This window comes from Ictidomys tridecemlineatus, chromosome 13 (assembly GCF_052094955.1).
Source record: "Ictidomys tridecemlineatus isolate mIctTri1 chromosome 13, mIctTri1.hap1, whole genome shotgun sequence".
NCBI lineage: Eukaryota > Metazoa > Chordata > Mammalia > Rodentia > Sciuridae > Ictidomys > Ictidomys tridecemlineatus.
In genome coordinates, this window is record NC_135489.1 from 81,103,012 (window position 1) to 81,109,011 (window position 6,000).

Sequence of the window (6,000 nt, forward strand, 5' to 3'; positions counted from 1 at the left end):
ACAGACATAGCAACACTCGCCTTGTCAAAAGACTTGCTAGAAACAGTCCACTCCAAACCAAACAAACCGCCTTTCCTAGCTCTTCTCAGAACATGAGACCAAACCACAGACTCACACCCACACCCACAAAGCCATCTCCTTCCCCCAAGTAGGTCTGTGACTACCCACAGTGTCCTCTGACTGGTGGGCCATACTATGTTCCCCCGAAATGGCCTGTCCCGTCTCAGATCTGGACTCCTTGGCCAATTCTGTGAAGTTATCAGGAGCCAGGGGTGAGCCACTACCTGCTTTCTCAGGAAAGACCCCCTTCAGAGCTTCCTTGGCAATTGGCCATCCTCACATCTGTAGGTACCAAGAAAGACTGACTCTGTCCTTGGTAAATCCAAACAAGTGAGCCCACTGGGACTGGCACTGGGACTGCCTCTGGGTGCCTGGCTTCCTGGATCCCAAGTTCAGAGAGTTCCATCACCAAGGAAGTGTGGTGAGGTCACTTCCTTCAGGAACTGAATGAGGTCACTGCCTTGGAAACCACTCTGTCCTAACTGTTGCTTCCACGGGTCCCATGAGATGGAGGATGCCCCCTGCTTCCTGTGACACTTTCACAAGTTAGAATGATATATCAACCATAGGCACCCAGGAAAAGCTCTCCACACAGGCCTGGTTTGGTCCATCTTGTCTACATTAAGAAGAGAGAGGCTGATTCAGACACATCTCTTCATCCTGACCAGGTTGTTTGCGATGGAAGATGACTTTTGCTCTCTTCGGTCTTTCATACCTGCCTACGTCTTCTCCAGGGATCATTTTTGCATGGATATTTGTGGTTCTCAACAGGTAGGATATCCCCTCTATTCTTGTATTTTTAAACACTCAACTCTGTTTCTGCTCTTAGGTAAAGTTAGATTGAGGGAACAGTGTATGGTTATGGTTAAGGACATTTTCAATTTGGGTCAGGAATCATTCTGCTGGATGAAGAATGATATTGGGAACCTGCAATATTTATAATAATATATAGGTGAAATATATGTATGAAAACAGAAATCTAAGTAAGATTTGAAGGCCAGAAGGGCATAGGGCCTTTGAATATGATAGTTAGCTTTGAATGACATTCTGCACAGATGTCTCAGATAAATTGATATGTAATGGCATAGGACCTTGTACCTTGGATGATATCATGTAGAAGAAAATATCCAGTCAAAAAGAGATAGTAGGTAAGATTAGGAAGATAGTCAGTAGGTTTAGGAAGAAGAGTGAGTATAAAATTTGGACCAAAAGTTTTTTAGCAATAGGGTGTCATTTAGAGAGTGAATGTAAATATCAGCACATGTGAAGAATCAGTCACAATGATGAACTGGGGAAAAATATGTAGGAAAGCAGATATCAATAGAGACATTAGGAAATCAGGCAAAGTATAAAGTGAGTGATAGGTTTAGACATTTTCAACAAGGTAGATATTGAATATATAATATTAGGAGGAAGAAATATCTAGTCACGAATAAAATTGACATTTGAGAGCATTAGGCACTGGACAAGGATGTTTTTAGTAATCCATGCTCACTTTCCATTTAGGCTTTGGTACAATCAAAAGTGTGACCTTTGCATTTTGTATCCAGAATATCACTGTGGTAAAATGTATATGTAGATCAGGTGACATGAGTATTTCTTCCCCTATTTCCTGGAGGAATATGTTGAAGATGTATTAATTAGTATTTGGGGGTACAAATAGGTGTAACCTGGGTATATGAATATAGAGATAATGCATGAATAGACCATAGAGTGAATAAATAATATAACTGTTTCCAATATAAATAATGCATTGAATTGAATTGATATCTGAAAATATATCAGAAATCTTATATTGATACACAATCATTCATTCTAACCAGTTATACATCTAATGACAATATTAGGGTTATGGTTTACCATGAAGGGTGTGTGAGTTTTGCTTCAAAAGTGATTATGGAAATGGAAAATAATGTGTTTGGAAAGAAGTCCCATGAACAAACCAGTCAAGAAACATGGAGGAATACATGTGTTCTGAAGCAGGAAGTGATTGAAAGTGAACCAGATACCTAGAACTTTGGAACTTGAGGATGAAATATATATCCTATGATGTGCATCAACTGAAGAAATTGTAATGTACCAGTGTTGAATAAAAATGAAGGTCAAAATACATATCATGTCCCATAGAAATCTACTTGGATTGATGTTAAACTGGGTCAGTTACTGTAGAAAGATTAGGATTCCTATGCTTCATCCACTGAAGTTAGTTTTCAGTAGTAGGAAACAAATATGTATCTCAGGTGGATGAATATTTCTGAAAATAATCTAGTGAAACATTGATTATAAATCCACATATATGAACATGAATAAATGTAGGGATTGTATAATAAGACACATATATTTTATATTTTGAAAAATCTGCAGAGTGTGTGTGCGTATATATATACACACAAAACACACACAGACATTAAAAAGTCGAAATATATATGCCAATGGAAATTCACTATGAAATATATATCATCCACAGATACATAAATATTTATTTTACTGAACATGGATTTATGTATCATGTTGTTCAAGTAGGAAGCTCACCCAAAGGTAGAATTTTCAGTTCCAACAGCGTTTAGGAGAAGTGATCTCTTCTCACAATTTGTATCTGCCAAGTCAGACAACTCACAAGAAGGTATATGGGATACCAAGTAGGATTCTATATGTGCATAAAAAATACATGTGATTAATAGGCTACAGAGAAATGGAGACAGGAATTCACATATTTGTTAACTTGAAAAACACATGGAGAACTATTTCTATTAATTTCGACTAGATTTATAACACCTACCTTTTATAATGCAAAAGGCAAGTGCAACTATACACCATGACTCCTCTGAACTGCTTGTATTTCTATTCTGTTTGGGTTATTTTTCTCCATCATATTAGGATTCATAGTCAGAGTTTAGTAGGGTATAAGTTAGTGTCAGAGATTCAGTTTTTAAAATGGAAACTATGAAAATGAATCGAATGTGTATGCAAATACAGACTACACACAAATCTTCCCACTCTCATCCAGAACAATGCTTGGACAGTACCTTCGTAGCAACTAAGACTCAATTCCAGGAGAAGAGTTAGAAAAGCAGTGAATACATATGCCAAATGGATAATGCTCAGGAGTTCACAACCTTGGAGGTGGTAGAGAAGTTTCCATAAGGAAGGGACAGGGTAAACACTCCACAAAGATGGAGCTCTGCTGGCCTAGAGTTCGTGAGAAACTGCCTCTGAGTTTGGGCACTTGAAATATATGTTTTGTCAGGAGCTTTAGCTGCCTTTGTAGTAAGACCATTAAAGCTGGGTCTGCATCTATGTGACCTGGAGGACAAGGTTTCTGATTTTCCAATGAACATGAGGCAGAAGTGCTGAATTCTCTCTTTGTAGGTAAACAGTGGCCACTGGAGGCTAAGTGTCTCCCCGTGTGGATGTGAAGCCATTTGGTCATCCTCTACTTGTCGTAATGTTTCTTGCTGCTGCACTGGGAGTTTGGTATTTGCTTCATGAAATACAAAAAGTACAACTGGGACACAGTACTGGAGGGAGTTCTGTCACGTGTGGTGGGTCAGGTTCCTAGGAGAATGCACAAACCAGTCTTCTATCCCAGAGAGCTCGCCCCCTTGACCTTAGCAACCTGATTCTGAACATTGCCCTAAAATCTCTCCATATAACAGGTCCTCTGGGACCTGCTTTCCCTGGCCCTGCTCCCCTCAGCCCTTTTTCCCCTGTGTCTTACTTCCCCTGGTCCTTCTCCCCTGGGCACTGCTCCCCTAGGCCAGGCTCCCTCTGGTGCTGCTTTTCTGGGCACTGCCTCCTCTGGCCCTAATCACCTGGTCCTGATCTCCTTGGGCCCTACTACACCTGGTCCTGCTCCCCATGGTCCTGCTTTCAAGCACACTGCTCTCCCGACCCTGCTCCTCCTGGCCTTTCTCCCCTGAACCCTGCTCCTCCCTGGACTAAGCTCTCCCTTGACCCTGCTCCCCCTGGACATGGTCTCCCCAGAGCTGTGCTCCCTCTGGTCCTAATTTCCTGGGGACTTCTCACCATGGCATTGCTCCCCATAGCCTCTGTTCCCATGGCCTAATCCCCTGGTCCTGCTATCCTTGGGCCCTGATTCACCTTTTCCTGCTACCCATGGCCCTGCTCCCCATGGGCACAGCTTCCTGGGGCCCTGCTCCCTCAGGTCCTGCTTTCCTGGCCAGTGCTCCCCATAACTCTACTCCTCTGATACCTGTTCCCCCTGGCCCTGCTAAAGTGGGCCCTGAAACCCCTGTGTCCTGCTACCCCTGGCCCTGCTCCCATGGGCTCTGCTCCACTGGGCAATGCTCCCTCTGGCCCTGCTTCTTCAGGTTCCTGCTCCCCCTGGTCCTGCTTCACCAGACACCACTCCCTCTGGCCCTGCTCCCCTAGGACCTACTCCCTCTAGCCCTGCTCCCCTGAACCCTACTTCCCTCTGTCCCTGCTCCTCTGGGCCCTGCTCCTATTTGTGCTCCACTCCCCCTGGGCCCTGCACACCCTGGGTTCTGTTCCCCCAGTCCAGGTTCATACTTCTGTTTTGTTCGCTGCTCCTTCTGGCCCTGTTCCCCTGGCCCTGTTCACCCTGTCCTGCTCCCCTGGGCCCTGTTCCTCCCTGGGTCTTGCTCCCTCTGGTCCTGCTTCCCTGGGCGCTGCTCTCCCGGGCATTGGTCCCATGGGCCCTGCTCTCCCTGGCCGCTGCTCCCTATGATTCTACTTTCCTAGGCACTGCTCCCCCAAGCTCTGCTCCCCTGGGCCCTGGTCCCCTGGGACCTTCTCTCCATGGCCCTGCTCCCTGGGTCCTGCTACTCCTGTGTCTGGCTCCCCCTGATTCTGCTTTCCTGGACCCTACTCCCCGGGGCCATGCTATACTCTGGCCAAGGTCCCCTAGGCCATGCTCCCTCTGGTCCTGCTCCCCCTAGGCCCTGATACTCCTGACTCTGCTCCCCTTGGGCCTGCTTCCCCCTAGGATCTGCCCCATCTGTGCCCTGCTCTCCTTTGACCCTGCTCCTTCTTGTCCTGCTTCACTGGACCCTGCTCCACTTGGCCCTGCTCCCTCAGGCTGTGTTTCCCCTAGCCCTGCTCCCTGGGCCCTGCTCACCTAGGCCATACTTCTTCTGGTCCTGATTTTTTGGGCCTTGTTCCCTCAGGCCCTTCTCCCTTGGGCCCTGCTTTCCTGGGCCTGATTCTCCTGGACCTGCTCTGCTGGGCACTGCTCCTGCTGAGCCCTGCTCTTCTGAGCCCTGCTCCCCCTGGTCCCTTCTCTCCCTGGGCCCTGCTCCCCCAGGCCCTTAACCACTTAATCTGCAACTCCAGGGCCCTGTTTCCCCTGGCCCTACTCTCCCTTTCCCTGCTTCTCCTGGGCCTGCTTCCCCAGGCCCTGCTCCCCTTGGTGCTGCTCTCCCTGAGCACTTGCCACTGACCCTGCTCCCCCTAGCCCTTGTATCCCTGGCTCTGCTCCCTCTGGTTCTGCTCCCCTGGACCCTGCTCCTCTGAGACCTGCTCGCCCTGTCCCTGCTACCCTGCGCTTTGATCCCCCTGAGTATTTCTTCCCCTGGCCCTGCACCCCTGTGCCCAGCAACCCCTGTGTCCTGCTTCACCTGGCCTTGCTCCCCATGGGCCCTGCTCTTCCTGGCCCTAATCCCCTGGCCCTGCTCGCCCTGTCCCTCCTCTCCTGGGCCCTGCTTCTCCTGTCCCTGCGCCCCTGGGTAATGCTACTTCCAGGCCCTGCTTCCCTGTGCCCTACTCCCCATGGACCCTTCTTCCCTTGGGCCCTGCTCCCCTGGTCTTACTCCTCATGGGCCCTGCTCACCAGGCCCTGTTCCCCCTGACCCTGGTCCCCCTTGGCCATACTCCCTGAGCCCTGCTCTCCTGAATTCTGCTCCAACTGGGCCCTGCTTCCCCGGGCCCTGCTCCTCATGATACTGCTCACCCTGGGCCCTT